The sequence below is a fragment of the Salvelinus alpinus genome, chromosome 25 (genome assembly GCF_045679555.1).
Source record: "Salvelinus alpinus chromosome 25, SLU_Salpinus.1, whole genome shotgun sequence".
NCBI lineage: Eukaryota > Metazoa > Chordata > Actinopteri > Salmoniformes > Salmonidae > Salvelinus > Salvelinus alpinus.
The window spans coordinates 24,935,082-24,956,201 of NC_092110.1; the positions used below are offsets into that span (position 1 = coordinate 24,935,082).

The window sequence follows — 21,120 nt, forward strand, 5'->3', positions numbered from 1 at the left end:
AGATGTTAATGCGAGTGTAGCGAAATGCTTGTGCTTCTAGTTCCGACAGTGCAGTAATAACCAACGAGTAATCTAACCTAACAATTCAGGAGCAGAACAACTGATTTTTACCTTGTCAGCTTGGAGATTTGATCTAGCAACCTTTTGGTTACTGGCCCAACACTCTAACCACTAGGCTACCTGCCACCCCAAGTACTGAGTATTTGTTATTTAAATACTTATCTTATCTTATTAGCTCTGTGTATTTGAGTATTTCCAAATAATGTGGCCTGAATCAACTACTTCTATTGTAAGTATTTGAAAATATTTTCTAATAATTTCCTATAAATAGGCTACTATTTGAAACTATGTTCAAACACTTCATTCAAATACTATTTTCAAATACCTGGGTTAAATGCATGGGAGTTTATTTGAGTCAGTGTATTTGAGTATTTTCAAATATTTTACAAGTGTATTTCCAATGCAAATCAATATATCAGCAGTCTACATATCTCCATGGCTTGTGAAAATTCCTCCATCTCTCACATTTATTATTTTCCATCAGTCATGAGAGTTTCATACCTCACTCTCCCTGTATGTGGCCTATGGTCATTCCCATGTAAAAGGACCCATGAGCATCAACGTGAAGTTCATAGGAGCATATCAAATTGGGTTTCAAATTAAAGCTAAAAGTCTATATTTCTAAGAAATTAAGTCATATATTTTTCTTTATTTTTTCAACCATTTTCCATTAAAAAAATTAGGAATAAGCAAATGAAGGCTTTCATTTCTGGTCAAACAGATGGAAAAGGGGTCTTGGAAAACAAATACCAGAAAAAGGTCTTAAAAGATATTAAAAATACATCAAAATACAATAATGTTGAAGTAAAACCCTGGCCAACTAATATCAACACATATTTCGTTTTGTATAAAATGTTCTGCCTTCTATAAGTTTATTAAACATTGCCTTTTGCCTTGATATTCCGTTACCAAAAACACACATATCTTGAAGATATTTTCTAATTTCTCTCCCTCATGAGTAGGGACGATAATAAAAGTTCACAGAAGTAACAAGGTAGACCTATCAATTAGTTATAGTGTTTTTACTGATATAATTTTGTTTATGAATTGTGAAGTGATTAAATGTCAAAATTCCGTTACCAAATCGATAACGGAATTTCGGAAAATCGTTAATGGAATTTCTTCAATTGAATTGGCTACAATGGGAAATCCTAGTAGTCACAAACCACAGTTGGGACAGCACAGTACAGCACAGTACAGCACAGTAGAGTAGGGTAAAGAAAAGTATAGTTCAGTTCAGTTCAGTTCAGTACAGTACAGTACAGCACAGCACAGTAGAGTACAGTGCAGTAAAGAAAAGTAGAGTATAGTTCAGTAGCGTAATGTACAGTAGAGTTCAGTACAGCAAAGAAAAGTAGAGCATAGTTCAATAGAGTATAGTAGAGTAGAGTTCAGTAAAGAAAAGTAGAGTATAGTACAGTGCCGTAGAGTATAGTACAGTGCACAGTAGAGCACACTAGAGTTGAGTACCCTAATGTCCTGTATTGTAATGTACTGAACTCTACTGTACTGTTCTATACTCTACTGTACTCTACTGTACTGAACTCTATTCTACTGTACTGTGGTGTACTATAATATACTGAGCTCTACTGTGCTGTACGTTGATGTCCAAACTTGTGAAACAAAGACATCTATGATTGGTTCAGATTTGGTCTGGACCAACCAAATTTGGTCTTGTTTGAGGGCAGAGCTCATTAAAATAATAACCAGCATGTAGAATAATACCCAAATAAGCAAAGGAGGATATTGCATATTTATACCTTTGTGTAACTATTTAGGATACATCACCAAGAAGAGAATGACATTCATATACATAATTATGCATGTCTGTGTAGTACAGATCAGGGACTCATGAAGAAATTACGTTACCGGGTGTAAATCCACTTCACATAATGTAGTTCAATAGCCAAAATAGATTTTTTCAAAGTCAATGTGTCATGTCATAGCTGACACCCCATTCTTTCTGCAGACATCTTTGAATTTGAATTCGGAGCAGATTTTTAAAAGTATTTGGGGAAATGTGGACATAAAAACTGAATGAGATTTTACCGAAATCCTGTTACCAAACTTTGGATCTGCACAGTTCTTCCATTAAATGTGTTTTGGTAAAATTTCCACTGTAAATTGTAAAAAAATGGTCATTGTGCAGAGATGTTTTTTGTTTGGTATATATGATTCTCAGCACAATTCTGTCACAGTGGAACAGGTATATGTGGTATAACTTTATGTACTTTACCACTACAATGTAATGCCTGTGCAACTATTATTTGTATTCCAAGTAAAAAAAATATGTATATGAATGTACCGTCCGAAAGCTGATCCTGGACCCGCGTTAAGAGCAAAACATTAGTTCGTTCTCTCTATTTTCCTGCTTTGTCCTTTTACCAGAGCAGAGGGGATCTCTGGGAAGCGGTGCTCATGACAACCAACATAAACAAGTTTCAGTAGCTATATTTATGCGTTGGTTTCACAAAACGGGGTGCCAAACCCAAGGAAAGCTGCTGTCATTGCTTTCTGTGGGGACCAGTACTATGAAATAATTGGATCTATTTAACAAAGCATGGACGAAAGGTAAGACTTGAACTCTTTTCCATTTTGGCACAGGCCCCTTTGATACCACGAGTTAGTTGGAGCTGGGGACTCTCTCGAAACTGCTGCTGCCTCCCGCCATGCTTCATTGCTTGGATAAGTGGCTAGCTAGCTATTTTGTAGGTTGACGCTAGAAAGCAACCATTTATTGAAAAAGATATGGCAGTAAATAATTTTTATAACAATACCTAGCTAGTGTATATTGTTGTCGCTATGCTAGCTAACGTTGACTAACTTAACAGGGGGTTTGCTAGCACTAGCTAGCTAGAGAGTAAGCTGTGTCACTGCGTATGCATGCAATACTGGGTTCATACGAATAAATAAAACATTGCATTCTTACAAGAATTGCTGCAACGTTAGAGAAGCTGACTAATCAGTGGTTTAAGTCGAATTATTAGCTAGCTATCCTGTTGACAGTACGTTAGCTCTGCACTACTATCTGGACCTTTATATGCACACAACTATTGTGGGCATACAGGGGGGATTGGGACACTGCTATAAGAAATATAGTTAATATGGTATCGGGACCAGTGGCAATTTTAGCCCGTAAATCTCGGTGGGGCAAAACATTTTTTAAAGTGGGATGCATGCTAGCAAAGCCACTAAACAATACATGAATAGCACTATAACTGTGACAACAAACTGTTGGGCCTACGTAAAGCTGTCCCAACATCTTACCACTGCTACACCTGGCTATCAGCAGAGCCATGTAGCATTTCGCTACACCCGCAATAACATCTGCTAAACACGTGTATGTGGAAGCCTTGTCTGGCAGCGAAACAGTTAATTCAGCCTCATTTACTGCCTTTTAAAAAAGCATAGCTGATACGGCTGACTTGCTTAAACAAATGTGGTTTCTAATGACAGTTTAGATGTACAAACTATGGAATGGAATAAAGGGAGGACAAGCGGATAAGAGGCAATCCGTAATTTCGATTAAGACATTAATGAGCGAGCTAGAACGGACGTAGTCATATTGACTATATGTCATAACTATTTGTTTAGCACTTTTGAAATGTACAGCGACAGTTCTTACAGTGTTCTCCCTGTACACCAATTCAGAACCGTAGGATAAATAAAGTGGGTAATAAGCAGACAATGAAAGCTCTTACAATTTCTCTAAAACAGGATAGGGATAGCCTCCCTTTTTTTCATTTTTCCCCCTCAATTTTCGCCTAAATGACATACCCAAATCTAACTGCCTGTAGCTCAGGCCCTGAAACAAGGATATGCATATTCTTGGTACCATTTGAAAGGAAACACTTTGAAGTTTGTGGAAATGTGAATTGAATGTAGGAGAATATAACACAATAGATCTGGTAGAAGAAAATACAAAGAAAAAAACAACCAGTGTTTTTTATCACCATCTTTGAAATGCAAGAGAAAGGTCACTGATAGGCTACAGCAAGTCAGAACAGTAGGTGAAATTAAGAGGGGTAAATAGACCAAATTATTAGGGTGAGGCACATGGGCTTCTAACATCTTACTACACAACATACACTTAGTATAACTTTCTTAGCTACAGTATACATATTAACCTGGCATATTACATCATTTATGCAGCAGCATACAATACATTTTTGGACTCACCTTGTTGTACTGTGCTCACTTGAACAGGAAGGTGTTCTGTGGTCATTCGTGGGCATATTTTGTCATCAAAGTCTGACATTTTTCTGGATTTATGGTGCTTTCGAAACAACTGGGAACTCCGGAAATAAACAAGGTCGAATCATGATGACGTCATTGATCTTCAGGTCGTAGGTCTAGAAAGAGTCCGGATTTACAATTCCAAGTTGGATGACCGTTCAAAATGTATTTTCCCAGTCAGAACTAATTTATTCCTGACTTCCCAGTTGTCTTGAACTCACTGAAGTCAAGTTTTCGAAGTTCCAAGTTAACAGTTGTTAGAGCACGGCACAAATTATGCTTCATTGACAGCATGGCCAATGTTGAATGTTTATCATTTTAAACTTGGAAAAGAGCCCCTTAATCCCAGATTTGGGACCACATAGCCACTCCACTGAATAGCAGGCTAGTGATTGCTTTGCAATGCTTGTAGTTAGCCACTGTCACTGATTCCTTCCAAACCACTCATTGTTGAATTTTCGATTTCCAACTTGTTGTGTAATGTTTGTTAGTGGTCGGCCGATTTCAAGTTTTCATAACAATCGGTAATCTGCATTTTTGACGACGATTATGGCCGATTACATTACAATCCACGAGGAGACTGCGTGGCAGGCTGACCACCTGTTACGCGAGTGCAGCAAGGAGCCAAGGTAAGTTGCTAGCTAGCATTAAACTTATCTTATAAAAAGCAATCAATCTTAACATAATCACTAGTTAACTACACAAGGTTGATGATATTACTAGTTTATCTAGCTTGTCCTGCGTTGCATATAATCAATGCAGTGCCTGTTAATTTATCATCGAATCAAGGCCTACTTCGCCAAACGGATTATGATTTAACAAAAGCGCATTCGCAAAAATCACAATCGTTGCACCAATGTACCTAACCATAAACATCAATGCCTTTCTTAAAATCAATACACAAGTATATATTTTTTAAACCTGCATATTTAGTTAAAAGAAATGCATGTTAGCAGGCAATATTAACTAGGGAAATTGTGTCACTTCTCTTGTGTTCAGTGCAAGTAAAGTCAGGGTATATGCAGCTGTTTGGGCCGCCTGGCTCGTCGCGAACTGTGTGAAGACCATTTCTTCCTAACAAAGCCCGTAATTAATTTGCCAGAATTTTACACATAATTATGACATAACATTGAAGGTTGTGCAATGTAATAGAAATATTTAGACTTAGGGTTACCACCCGTTCGATAAAATACGGAACGGTTCCATATTTCACTGAAAGAATAAATGTTTTGTTTTCGAAATTATCGTTTCTGGATTTGACTATATTAATGACCTAAGGCTCGTATTTCTGTGTGTTTATTATAATTAAGTCTATGATTTGATAGAGCAGTCTGACTGAGCGGTGGTAGGCAGCAGCAGGCTCGTAAGCATTCATTCAAACAGCACTTTTTTGCGTTTGCCAGCAACTCTTCGCAGTGCTTGAAGCACAGCGCTGTTTATGACTTCAAGCCTATCAACTCCCGAGATTAGGCTGGCAATACTATAGTGCCTATAAGAACATCCAATAGTCAAAGGTATATGAAATACAAATGGTATAGAGAGAAATAGTCCTATTATTTCTATAATAACTACAACCTAAAACTTCTTAACATGAGTCTTCAATATTCCCAGTTAAAAGGAACCACCAGCTTTCATATGTTCTCATGTTCTGAGCAAGGAATTTAAACGTTAGCTTTTTTACATGGCACATATTGCACTTTTACTTTCTTCTCCAACACTGTTTTTGCATTATTTAAACCAAATTGAAAATGTTTCATTATTTATTTGAGACTAAATTGATTTTATTTATTTATTATATTAAGTTAAAATTAAAGTGTTCATTCAGTATTTATAATTATATATATAAAAATCGGCCGATTAATTGGTATCAGCTTTTTTGGTCCTCCAATAATCGGTAACGGCGGTGAAAAATCTTAATCGGTCGACCTCTAATGTTTATGTCCAATGGCCAATGAGCACCGATACGTTTTATCTATAATTTCTCTTAATTATTTCTCTTCATATGACAAGGATTGAAAAGGATTTGCCAGTAGATTGTCGACTTGATTCATGATGATGACTGCTAGCAAAGATTCTGAAAGTTATGATGTTGACATTATCAATCCAATCAAAGCTACTGTACATATAGCGTGATTTGACGTCATTTTATCTGTGGCCAATGACCTTGAGCCTTCTTGGATGGGGCACTTCTAATGTAACTCTATGGCAGCACCCAAGGGGCTAGAATGTTCAAGCTCTACCCTTAGACTTGGCAGTGACGTAGTTTCCCCATGAGTGACAGAACACTGAGTCAATCACGACGCAGCGCTCCGTATTTTCTGCCGGCTTGCCCCACCACCACAGAAAGCATTTTGGAGCTGCCTTACTCAAGAAAACAAAAAAGAGACCATGTTTGTATCCGGCTTTATTACCTTTTCTCAATAGGGGGTGCTGTTTACACTTTGAAGATTTTTCGTTCCCAGATTAAACTGCCTCGTACTCAATTCTTGCTCGTACAATATGCATATTATTATTACTATTGGATAGAAAACACTCTCTAGTTTCTAAAACCGTTTGAATTATTTCTCTGAGTGAAACAGAACTCATTCTGCAGCTCACTTCCTGTCAAGAAGTGAGATTTCTGAAATTGAGGTCTCTGTTCCAGGGTCGGTTTATAAATTCCCTTATAAGCTATGGGGCTACATGCACTGCATACGCCTTCCCCTAGATGTCAGTAAGCGGTGAGACTTTGAATGGAGCGGATAGCACCATCTGGGGGAGTATAAAACCTCTTGGAACGGAAGTACCGACCTTTTCGACGAGGCGCCTGACGCAGGAGGGAAACCGGCATGGCGTCTTCAAAAGCTTTCGGTTTAGCAGTTCTTTATCTCCGGCTCTGATTTAATTTGTTTTTTGTCTTAAAAACTTCATAAGGTAGTTAATTTAAACCGACTTATAGCAGTTTATAGCAGTTTATTGCGATTTTCTGGAGTTTCTTTGTCAGGCGTTATCACGAGTTGGGCACCTCTCCGGTACATCGGCGTTAGCAGCTAATTTCTACAGGAGTAGAGGACATCTTTCAACCAAAAGACGATTGTTCTGGACAAAGGACCACTTGCCCAAGATTCTGATGGAAGATCATCCAAAAGTAAGAGCTATTTATGATGTTAATTCGTATATCTGTGGAAAGATGTAAAATTATTAGTTCGCCATTGATTTAGGCATGGTCTCGCTGTAACGCACGCTGAATGTCGAGTAACGTTAATTTAAAAAATCTAACACAGCGGTTGCATTAAGAACTAATGTGTCTTTCATTTGCTGTCCAACCTGTATTTTTTTGTCACGTTTACGATTAGTTATCGATTAGATTAGGTGCCTCTCCAAGATGGCGCCGGAGAGATTGCCTGAAATGTTGCTACTAATCACATTGTATAACCACGATTTGTGCTGCTAAATATGCACATTTTCGAACAAAACCTATATGCATTGTGTAATATGATGTTACAGGACTGTCATCTGATGAAGTATATCAAGGTTAGTCAAAAATTATATATCTTTTGCTGGATTGTTACGATCGCTAACCTTTGCTACTGGTAAACGGCTTGTGTTTCCGGCTATTGTGGTAAGCTAATATAATGCTAAATTGTGTTTTCGCTGTAAAACACTTAAACAATCTGAAATATTGGCTGGATTCATAAGATGTTGGTCTTTCATTTGCTGTACGCTGTGTATTTTTCAGAAATGTTTTATGATGAGTATTTCGGTATTTGACGTTGGTCTCTGTAATTATTCTGGCTGCTTCGGCACTATTTCAGATTGCAGCTGCAATGTAGAACTGTGATTTATACCTGAAATATGCACATTTTTCTAAAAAAACATATGCTATACAATAAATATGTTATCAGACTGTCATCTGATGAAGTTGTTTCTTGGTTAGTGGCTATATATATCTTTATTTGGTCGAAATTGTGATAGCTACCTATGCAGGAAAAAAATGGTGGGGAAAAAAAGTTTTGTCTTTTGCTATCGTGGTTAGCTAATAGATTTACATATTGTGTCTTCCCTGTAAAACATTTTGAAAATCAGAAATGATGGCTGGATTCACAAGATGTGTATCTTTCATCTGGTGTCTTGGACTTGTGATTTAATGATATTTAGATGCTAGTATTTACTTGTGACGCTATGCTAGGCTATGCTAGTCAGCTTTTTTACTGTGGGGGGTGCTCCCGGATCCGGGATTGGGACCAATTAGAAGTTAACTGAATGATAGATATATATTTTTTACATTGTTTGCAAACTGATATGTGACACGTATTAATGCCAAAATAACATGTAAAACAGGCTAAAATGCTCAGCCCCACCTGCCCTGAATGACGTGTTGCCACTGATCGGGACACTGCACTGCTATGACAGTTCAGTGTTATGCTTTGTTATGCTTTTGTAAGTTTGTCCAACAATAAACAATGTAGCTACCTAGCTAACAACTTAGCTTGATGTGCATTGTTCATCAAGTCCTTAATCCTAATAACAGTTCAGCCATTATCCACATATTACTTTTTATCTCTAATGTAATGCTGTATTTCCTTTATATGTGCACAGCACACCAACACATCATTCCATGGTAGCTAGGTATAACCTGTGTAGGCATTACATTGTAGTGGTTCTGTAAGTACAGACAGTTATACTACATAGTACCACAGTTATACTACAGTAGTTATTTCACTGGTAGTCACTCTGATATGAATTAGGCCTATACAATGTAAATAGTCATTTTTACTGAAGTTCTAAACTGTTCAGCTATTTATGCGTAACACCAGTGAAAAGACAACATGGTGATAGGCCTACTCCATAGTAACCATTTATTTGCAAGGGTGTCCTTAAATAATAGATATATTTATTGCCTTAAGTTTTCAGATAAAGTGTGCAAAACTCTGTGGTTATCTCAAGGAAATATGTGAGAGAGAAAAACAAGTGAAAATTAGGAACCTTGAGATGTGGAGTGCATAGAAATTAGCATGAAGAACACTATCCTGACCGTGGCCCTCTGCATCAACAGATGGTACGACTGAGACCGTACAGTGTGTCATCTGTCAGTGTAGCCACAGCTGCAGAGTTGGTATTGGGCATTGTTCATTTAAAAGGAGTATGATTCTCTGTAGGCTCAGAAAAATGTATACATACATTTAAAAATTGTGCATTATTGAGATCGAGAGCACATTTTATTGAACTATTTTTATATGATTCAGCAAATATCACTGTACAGTAAATATATGGTTGATGCTCATCCTCTAATTGAGCAATAATGCCCGAGGGGGTGTTGTATATGGCCAATATACCACGGCTAAGGCCTATTCTTAAGCACTATGCAACGCGGAGTGCCTCGATACAGCCCTTAACTGTGGTACATTGGCCATATACCACAAACCCCCGAGGTGCCTTATTGCTATTATAAACAGGTTACCAACTTAATTAGAACAGTAAAAAGTCATTTTTTGTCATACCTGTGGTATACTGTCTGAAATACCACCGCTGTCAGCCAATCAGAATTCAGGGCTTGAACCACCCAGTTTATAATGTCCCTTATGTACTGAAGGCTAGTTAATGTGCGTGCGTGTTCTTGATTTACAAGGCCATTTCACAAGACCATTTTGGGGGGAATTTCTAAAATATGATGCATGCACTTCAATGGCGTTCTTATTCAATTGCCTTAGTATATTGCTCTAATTGCCACAAACACTGTAGGAATATTTACACTAATTTGCTTGATGTAACAATAGTACATATTGTAACACTGCAGTTTATCACCACAGCCAAATGAGCAAGAGAGAAAACAATGAGTGGGTCAGATTATCACTTAAAAGTCAACAACAGTGCTCAACAGCTTAATATCTAACTAAATTGGTTAATTATGACTCGTTAAATTAATTTACCAATATTGAGACAGTGAAGTGCTCCAGAGGTTTATATACCCCCCCTCCCCCTCCAAGCAGTTGCCTTGTTTCTTTTTTATGCTTTGTATTAGTCAGAAATGTTTGTAAACTCAGCAAAAAAAGAAACGTCCTCTCACTGTCAACTGCGTTTATTTTCAGCAAACTTAACATGTGTAAATATTTGTATGAACATAACAAGATTCAACAACTGAGACATAAACTGAACAAGTTCCACAGATATGTGACTAACATAAATGGAATAATGTGTCCCTGAACAAAAGGGGGGTCAAAATAATCAAAAGTAACAGTCAGTATCTGCTGTGGCCACCAGCTGCATTAAATACTGCAGTGCATCTCCTCCTCATGGACTGCACCAGATTTGCCAGTTCTTGCTGTGCAATGTTACCCCACTCTTCCACCAAGGCACCTGCAAGTTCCCGGACATTTTGGGGGGAATGGCCCTAGCCCTCAACGTCCGATCCAACAGGTCCCAGACGTGCTCAATAGGATTGAGATCCGGGCTCTTCGCTGGCCATGGTAGAACACTGACATTCCTGTCTTGCAGGAAATCACGAACAGAACGAGCAGTATGGCTGGTGGCATTGTCATGCTGGAGGGTCATGTCAGGATGAGCCTGCAGGAAGGGTACCACATGAGAGAGGAGGATGTCTTCCCTGTAAAGCACAGTGTTGAGATTGCTTGCAATGACAACAAGCTTAGTCCGATGATGCTGTGACACACCGCCCCAGACCATGACGGACCCTCCACCTCCAAATCGATCCCACTCCAGAGTACAGACCTCGGTGTAACGCTCATTCCTTCGACGATAAACGCGAATCCAACTATCACCCCTACTGAGACAAAACTGTGGGTTTGTGCCCATAGGTGACTTTGTTGCCGGTGAGGAACTGTCCTACAAGCCCTCAGTCCAGCCTCTCTCATCCTATTGCGGACAGTCTGAGCACTGATGGAGGGACTGTGCGTTCCTGGTATAACTCGGTCAGTTGTTGTTGCCATCCTGTACCTGTCCCGCAGGTGTAATGTTCGGCTGTTCCGATCCTGTGCAGGTGTTACACTTGGTCTGCCACTGTGAGGACGATCAGCTGTCTGTCCTGTCTCCCTGTAGCGCTGTCTTAGGCGTCTCGCAGTACGGACATTGCAAGTTATTGCCCTGGTCACATCTGCAGTCCTCATGCCTCCTTGCAGCATGCCTAAGGCATGTTCACGCAGATGAGCAGGGACCCTGGGCATCTTTCTTTTGGTGTTTTTCAGAGTCAGTAGAAAGGCATAACTGTGATCTTAATTGCCTACCGTCTGTAAACTGTTAGTGTCTTAACGACCGTTCCACAGGTGCATGTTCATTAATTGTTTATGATTCATTGAACAAGCATGGGAAAACAGTGTTTAAACCCTTTACAATGAAGATCTGTGAAGTTATTTGGATTTTTACGAATTATCTTTGAAAGACAGGGTCCTGAAAAAGGGACGTTTCTTTTTTTGCTGAGTTTAGTTCATTTGTAAAAACTACTGTGTTTCATTCATCTAGTGTGCTAAGACTTAATTGTTAAGCAGTACACCAACTATGAAAATGTGCCATTTACATTCAGATGTGAACATTTTACTAGACCAATTTGTTGTTTGTATTTTGTAGCAAAATGCAGCCTGTTTTTCCAATGAGCAGAAAACAATACGACCACACACCCTTACAAACGATGCTATCATATATTACTGTAATCATGATAATTTGTGACTTCATTATTATCTTTGAATGTAGAATCAGTGCAAATAGATAAAGTTTATTTAGCAATGTTGATCAACAAAAAGTAGCCTTTTTGTGTGGCAATTGGTATTGTTTTGAAGAAAAGGCCTGGGATGTTAGAGTTCAACCCAGTGCCCTTAACTGCACCATTAGACTGACTGCCCTAATCTCAACTCCAATTAAACAGTCTGGCTACCCAGATAATTGATTAAAAGTGTTTGCAGGCAGAATACATGTGGTGACTGACTTTCTTGTGTTTGGACACTTTGGATCTCACAAGCTCTTATTTCCATGCCTGCCTGTGTTTGCAGAGCATGTTTAATCAGTTTTATCGCACTGAAGAAATATCCTATGTATACAATTACCAAGATAATATGAAATGACGTGCACTATGTGAATTTTTCTGATAGGGACCATATCCTATGATTTTGGATATTGTTGAACTTTGCATTGAGCAACGGTTCAATAGTTAGGATAATTGCTCACTTTGAGAAGGACATTTTCTAAATGAATATTGATCTATTGACCGTGTTTTTCCTGTTTTTCACAGGTTCGATGCTTGAATAGAATTTCCAGATTCATGGCAGCGAGGCGGAAAAAAGGTATTGACGAGGTAACATAGTAATTAAATAATCTCTGGAAATTATAAAATAGTACATTCGAAAATACATCTAGGCCTAACCTTTGATTAGAATAAGTTGACTCATGAATAAAGGAACAGACATGACTTGCGTCTAGGCTATGTTTAATTCTGGCTGTTGTAGTAGTTTTGTTATTGCAGGGTGCCCTATGTTCTGTACAATTTATTTTATATAATGGACGCCTGTTTATATGAATAAACAGTTTAACAGTGTAAAATAGACTTAGGGAAATGTATACCAGATAGTGTATAATATCTGAAGATTTCCCCAAACATATTTTACTCACACAGTATGCTCTTCTCAATGCACATCTTAGCTCTATCAAACTGTTTTTTCAGCTTTGGAACAACAAAGAAAAGTAGACATTATGCCGAGCAAATCTGTAGAGCAGTATACATTTAACTGTGTATATGCAAGGTGTCTAATCGTGGCTTGTTCCTTGGTACAAGCCATGTAGTTCAAGCCCATAGCTGCTTTCCTTCACTTAATGCAGTAATGCTCTTTCAGATGAAATGTCTAAGACATCTCATAATAACTTGGAGCATGCTGTCTAGAGCAGTCACTTGTGACTATGTGCAAACCCCCCCTCAGCTTGGCGATATTGTAATGAGCAAAATGGTACCGTCACTCCATTATGCATACAAGCCATTGCTGGCAGTGTGCATGTCCCTCAGGCTACAGCATTCATTAAGGGAAGCTTACCGGGCTGAAAGCTGGAGACATGTGATAACGGGATATGATTTTCATATTTAATACATTCCTTGGAAGAGCACGCGCGTGCCGCAGATTGATAGAAGAATCAATTGCTACTTTAGTGAAACACTTTCTACTTTGCCCTGCAGCTACCGATGGAATCACTCAGCCAAGAAATGAACTTTTCTTCTTTTTTACCTGCTTTGTGGATCTGCTGGGCAGAGCTGCATGGTTTACAGTGAATGTTATTAAGCAGCTAACTGTTTGGTATTTAAGACTCTTATCAGAAAAGAAACAGAAGCCATGCTTTTTATTATGTTTGGAGGGAGATTTTTTTTTAGCTTTCTCTTCCCCCCTCAGTGCCATAGCAGACAGGAATCGCAACTTGCGCAGAGGATTACTTATAAGATTAAAGTTAAAACATGGATCATGTAACATTCTTCTCAATTAGGGATTTGAAAATAAATATGACCTTGATCCAAATAAACAATGTTTTAACAGAACAAGTGATACTTTTAAAACACTCAGAGTTGTTTTTTGTTTTTGTTTTGAAAAAGCCCTTATATCCAGATTTGCAAGTGTTGCATTTAAGGAGAATAAACTGAATAATACAGGCAGAAAATTGTAAGAGCAGCTGCTTGTGGAGGGTATCCTTGACCATTTGATGCTATTTTGCCAATCTTGTCTAATTGTTAATAGTACTTCATATGGTATTTTGATTATATCCCAATTTAATTATAATACCATGGCCATTGGAATTTGCATAGCTGAAATTGGAAGGGGTGCTGTGACTAGAAACATTTTGCTCTTGAGGATTTTATTTGAGCATAATGATATCAAGTAGCAGTCAATTTTCACTTTAATCCGAGTCACACAATACACTTGCATCCCTAACAAAGGATCTCCAACAATGCCTTGCTATTTATTAGCATTTTGTTATTTGACATTGAGTAACCATGAATCTACCTGTATGCACCTGGTTATTTCCTGTTTTTCAGGGAGATGTATTACATGGCCATCCTCGGGGTGATTCCCCCTTTCCACATGCCAGGGGTTTATACCAACCATCTGTAATCTTCATGGGTCGGCAGACTTCCAGAGAGTCCACGGCTGAAGATGCCACCATAAGTGTACACTTACAAGAAGCCGAGCATCATTCGCCCCAATCATCGCTCACGTGCCTCGGAACACCGGCAAAGTGGCCTTTTGAAGGACTCCAAAGTTTCCAGAGAGGTTGTTGCCGACAGCGGAGCGCGTTTATCAGATGACATTTCAGACTCAAACGATTCCCCCGACGGCTGTAATTTGAGTGACAAACATGAAAGGATGGCGGCAGTGGTTCCATCCAGCTTAACAGCCAGCGCCGGTGTGCCTTTTGGAGGTGATTAACAACCTCCTACACCTCGAGTGACCTTGACGAGGCCTGAGAAGAATAGACTGTCATCCCAGCAGTATCAGCCATATGTCTGACAGGAATTCACCTGCAGAATACACTCGGTAGAGGGTCTGCCCACCAGGACAGCATAAAAAAAGAAGTTGGAGAGAGTCTTGCAAATATCACCGACTCAAACTGACTTGGGAAAATAATCTCAAGATGTGCTAGGTTAGATTACATACTAGAAGATATCCAGACTGTATGTTCTCCATTGTTTCACTGTACTCTATAGTACTTTATTTATTAGCAATTTGATTGAAATGTGTTCTTTTTTAAGAAATTGCTAAAATAATTTGTATTATATTCTAGTAATAATGCTATGTATACACACAGTGATTTAAATAGCCTGTTGTGTATGGGTTTTCAGAGAGGAGTGAACACCTCGGTATATCCAGTTCCAGGGGGGCTGGCAGTGACCTGTCAATCTCCCCGACGGAGTCTGACCTGGCTGAGGTACCAAAGGTGCCACAGAATGTCGTCTATGTAGACGGCCATAGCAGGAGGACAGACAGCCCGCCAGAGGAGTGCTACACCCAGGGACAGGGATCTCCACAGCATCAGCATACACAGTCAAGAATCACTTGACACTCCAGAGCCTAGGAACAGATCTGAACCAAGTAGAGAATCCACGTCTTAAGAAATACCATCGGAGAGGTATGTATGAGTTACATTACGTTGCAAGTTTTGCCTTATACTGGAAATAACGTGAGCTGTCAATTAATTTGATGAAATTCAATTGAGGCAACCCCTTATATCAGCCATCATAACAAACACTGTTCTTTTCATTGTTGATACATTTTGCTACATTTTCTTCCCAGTCTAACTATCTGTTTAATTTGGGCAGTTTATTGTTGAGTGAATTAAACAGAGGGGCAAGCTAAAGCAGCAAAGCTACAGCTCTACTTTAGGATGTTCCAAAGTGGCCAAACTGAATTGGGCTGCATAAGTAGGCTGTACTGGGGATTATGCTCAAGACTGTTGACTTGTGCCACATCTGCAGCTGACAGAGAGGATGATGGGAGTCACGCTCCACGCGACCCACCTCACTCAGTGCAGCTCAACAGCACGGGCCTTAGCCTCAGCCCAACTTATAGGGAGGGTTTAGGACCCGTGACAAACATTATTGCCATAATCCAAGATAATGCTGTAACCAAGCAATTTTCTGCTTGAGAGACCTTAGGAAGTCCGAGTGGAGGAGGATATTTGTGGCTCCATAGAGTGTTCTGGAGGGTGGGCATGTGGACTGGCACTCACACTAAGAAATCCAGCACTTGGTTTCCTCTGATTTTAAGGATCAAGAACATTCATTTTAATGACGTATACTGGGATGGATTTCACTGTGAAGGGGGTGTGCATTTCCGTCCATCAATCCAGACCTTTACTGTCCTCTGAAAAAGTCTGATTGTAGTCTATAGACCTAGCTGTAATATACAGCTTTCCTCTATATGTGTTATGATAGTTCTCAGTATACTGTATGTGTTGGTAGACTAGTAACTGTTGGGGGGGTGAAACTCAAATGTATATGTACAGTATTATAAACAACTGTAGCTTGTAAGTGATTTGGATTTTGCAATGCATTGTGTAGATTCCTCATTGCATAGGCCTTATATTATCTTGTATTTTACAAATGTTTTCCAAGGCCACACAAATACAGGCATTTTTGATAGTCCCAACTATTTTAACATGTATTTTTTATTTTTGTGGCAGATAAATTCATTATTTGGATGGAACATAAATCAAACTAACAAATTATTCTACCCAGAAACTGAACAATTCATGTTTGTGTTTTGGTATTGTGTACTCTATTGAATTGTTCCACTGTGCCCTTTAGAGAATCTGTAGGGAGTTTGCTTGTGGTGGTGGTGATGGGGAGGGGAGAATCTGAGCTCTCCATTGTTAACATGGAGCCCTGTGTATGAGGGGAAAAACAAGGCTTTGATGTAAAGCTCAGAGCAGCCTGTCTCCAGCGCCAGGCCACCTCACTCAACGTCAAGGTCAGAGTTTATATCGCTCTACCCATTCAGCTCACAGGCAGGAAAACAAGCCGTGGCAATTCATTCCATTATTCCATTTTATTTCCTCCTGGGTAAGCGAGTAGAGAACAGAAATACACACTTGGTTTTCTTCAGTACTCCTAATAACGGCTGGAGTCTAGGCTTTCAAACAGGGATGTCGTGTTGTACTCATCAAATCAATGTTTATTCGTCACGTGCACAGGATATTGATGTAAAGGGTAGAGTGAAATGCTTACTTGCAAGCTCTCCTCAATGTATTACAATGGAGCAGTATAATTCTCAGTATTAAAAAATAAGTAATACAAATTAGTTAAAAAAAAAATAGTGACGATTTAAATATGTACACAATAAGAATACAGTGCATTCGGAAAGTATTCAGACCTCTTGACTTTTACCACTTTTGTTACGTTACAGCCTTATTCTAAAAAAACAATAATAGTTTTTTTGCCTCATCAATCTACACACAATACCCCATAATGACAAAGCAAAAACGTGTTTTAAAATTCTTTGCAAATCTTTGCAAATTTATTTAAAAAGTATTCAGACCCTTTACTCTACTTTGTTGAAGAACCTTTGGCAGTGATTACAGCCTCGAGTCTTCTTGGGTATGACGCTACAAGCTTGGCACATCTGTATTTGGGGAGTTTTTCCCGTTCTTCTCTGCAGATCCTCTCAAGCTCTGTCAGGTTGGATGGGGAGTGTCGCTGCACAGCTATTTTCAGGTCTCTCCAGAGATGTTCGATCGGATTCAAGTCTGGATTCTGGCTGGGCCACTCAAGGACATTCAGAGACTTGTCCCAAAGCCACTCCTGCATTGTCTTGGCTGTGTGCTTAGCATCATTGTCCTGTTGGAAGGTGAACCTTTGCCCCAGTCTGAGGTACTGAGCGCTCTGGAGCAGGTTTTCATCAAGGAAATGTTTTGGTACCCTTCCCCAGATCTGTGCCTCGACACAATCCTGTCTCGGAGCTCTACGGACAATTCGTTTGACCTGGCTTGGTTTTTGCTCTGACATGCACTGCCAACTGTGGAACCTTATATAGACAGGTTAGTGCCTTTCCAAATCATGTCGAATCAATTGAATTTACCACCGTTGGACTGCAATAAAGTTATAGAAACATCTCAAGGATGATCAGTGAAAACAGGATGTACCTGATCTCAATTTCAAGTCTCATAGCAAAGGGTCTGAATACTAATGCAAAAAAAGGTATTTCTGTTTATAAATACATTTGCAAACATTTCTTTAAACCTGTTTTCGCTTTATCGTTATGGGGTATTGTGTGTAGTTTGCTGAGGATTTTTATCTATTGAATCAATTTTTAGAAGAAGGCTGTAACGTAACAAAATGTGGGAAAAGTCAACATATACAGTGCCTTCAGAAAGTATTCATACCCCTTGTTCCACATGTTGTATTACAGCCTGATGGATTACATTTCTATTTTTTTCTCATCCATCTACACACAACACCCCATAGTGACAAAGGGAAAACATGTTTTTAGAATTTTTGGCAAATTTATAAAAAATGAAATGCATAAATATTTCATTTACAGAAGTATTCACACTCCTGAGTCAATACTTTGTAGAAGCACCTGTGGCGGCGATTATACCGTTTTCAAAATTCTTCATGCTCTGTCAAATTGGTTGTTGATCATGGCTAGACAACTATTTTCAGGTCTTGCTATAGATTTTACAGTACCAGTAAAAAGTTTGAGCACAGCTATTATTGTAGAATAATAACGAATACATCAAAATAATGAAATGACACATGGAATCATGTAGTAACCAAAAAAGTGTTAAAACAAATCAAAATATATTTTATATTTGAGATTCTTCAAAGTAGCTACCCTTTGCCTTGATGATAGCTTTGCACACTCTTGGCATTCTCTCAACCAGCTTCATGAGGTAGTCACCTGGAATACATTTCAATAAACAGGTGTGCCTTGTTAAAAGTGAATTTGTGGAATTTCTTTCATTAATGCATTTGAGCCAATCAGTTGTGTTGTGACAAGGTAGCACTATTTGGTAAAAGACCAACTCCATATTATGTCAAGAACAGCTCAAGAACACAAAGAGAAACGACAGTCGATCATTACTTTGAGACATGAAGGTCAGTCAATCAAGGAAAATTTCAAGAAGTTTTAATGTTTCTTCAAATGCAGTCTCAAAAACCATCAATCGCTATGATGAAACTGGCTCTCATGAGGACCACCACAGGAAGGAAGAAGGAGAGTGATGGAATGCTGCATCAGATGACCTGGCCTCCACAATCACCTGATCTTAACCCAATTGAGAGGGTTTGGGATGAGTTGGACCGCAGAGTGAAGGAAAAGCAGCCAACAAGTGCTCAGCATATGTGGGAACTCCTTCAAGACTGTTGGAAAAGCATTCCAGGTGAAGCTGGTTGATAGAATGCCAAGATTGTGCAAAGCTGTCATCAAGGCAAAAGGTGTCTACTTTGAAGAATATAAAATATATTTTGATTTGTATAACACATTTTTGGTTACTACATATTTGTTCTTTCATAGTTTTGATTGTTTCCACTATTATTCTACAATGTAGAAAATAGTAAAAATATAGAAAAACCTTTGAAATGAGTAGGTGTGTCCAAACTTTTGACTGGTACTGTATATTAACCTTTATTTAAGCAGGGAGTCCCCATTGAGCCCAGGGTCTCTTTTCACAAAGTATCCCAGCTTATGCAATTTCAAATACAAAACCAGTAAAATACAGCACAACACAAATATTCTGTAATCCATGGCTTCTGGTTGGGGTATGTACGTACAGTCACGGTGGGGACGACGTCCTCGATGCACTTATTGATAAAGCCAGTGACTGATGTGGTTTACTCCTCAATGCCATCGGAAGAATCCCAGAACATGTTCCAGTCTGTGCCAGCAAAACAGTCCTGTAGTTTAGCATCTGCTTCATCTGACCACTTTTTTATAGACCGAGTCTCTGGTGCTTCCTGCTTTAATTCTGGCTTGTAAGCAGGAATCAGGAGGATAGAGTTGTGGTCGGATTGACTACCCTACCCTAATCAAATGGCTACCCTATTTGCATTGTGTGCCCCCCCAACCCCTTTTTTTATGCTGCTGCTACTCTCTGTTTATCATATATGCATAGTCACTTTAACTATACATTCATGTACATACTACCTCATTTGGGCCGACCAACCAGTGCTCCCGCACATTGGCTAACCAGGCTATCTGCATTGTGTCCCGCCACCCACCACCCGCCAAGCCCTCTTTTACGCTAATGCTACTTTCTGTTCATCATAGATGCATAGTCACTTTAACCATATCTACATGTACATACTACCTCAATCAGCCTGACTAACCGGTGTCTGTATGTAGTTTTGCTACAGTATATAGCCTGTCTTTTTACTGGTGTTTTATTTCTTTACTTACCTATTGTTCACCTAATACCTTTTTTGCACTAGTGGTTAGAGCCTGTAAGTAAGCATTTCACTGTAAAGTCTACACCTGTTCTATTCGGTGCACGTGACAATCTTTGATTTGATTTGAAAAATTACATTCCTTAGTAAGAAAGTCCCCAATCAATATTTTAAATTCTCCTAGCGGCACAGTATATACTGTTCTTGTGGTGTCAGGTCAGGTCACAGTTATTGTGTGTTCTTACTTACAACAGTTTATTGTTATATTTATTGTAGTGTTATTTGCTCCACCAGGTCAAAACCATTGATACAACTAGTAGTATTTTCCATTTTCTTTGTGTGTGAAAAGAAATACCCTGAAAGACACCAATCACTCATGTGAGACCATTACATGCGGGAAATCATGGTTAAATATCCACTGTATGCAGTGTAATATTGCTCCCAAGAGTCTGACTCTTTCATCCCTACTAACAATGCACTCATGATGATGTCGAGACTCCAAGACACACACAGCCACACCAAACGTGTGGTTTGAGACCTCGCGATGAAGCTCTCACAACAATATGGAGAGGTTTGGTGCACACAACAATTCTCTTTTCTTTTGTAAAAAGGTCCCTTTTTTGAAGAGCACTGACAAATAACGTGGAGAGAAAGATGATAACTATGCCCAAGCTACTTCAGTTGCATTGAAGAGGACTTAGTGCAGATGGATGGTGCACTACAGAATGTCATGGATATAATTCAAGCTGCCAGCTTAATCAGGATGTTACCAGGAAACAACCTGCAAAAAGGAAGGAGCAATTGTTTGCTGACCCCTAACCCCAAAGCCCATTATAGATTGTCATAAATTATTTTTGCCCCTTTTATGTTGGGTGGCTCAGGATTTCTGCTGGGGTTTCTGGGGAATTCAATGAGGGACACCCAGAGCTTAATGCTCAGGAAAGAAATGGATTCCCAAAATCCACATGCATTAGGCACCC

At 39.1% G+C, this 21,120-nt stretch overlaps 1 pseudogene; it reads left to right on the forward strand.

The window, feature by feature from the left end:
• Positions 1–2,461: 2,461 nt before the first annotated feature.
• LOC139553717 (centrosomal protein kizuna-like) overlaps positions 2,462–21,120 on the forward strand; it is a 36,020-nt pseudogene continuing 17,361 nt past the window's right edge.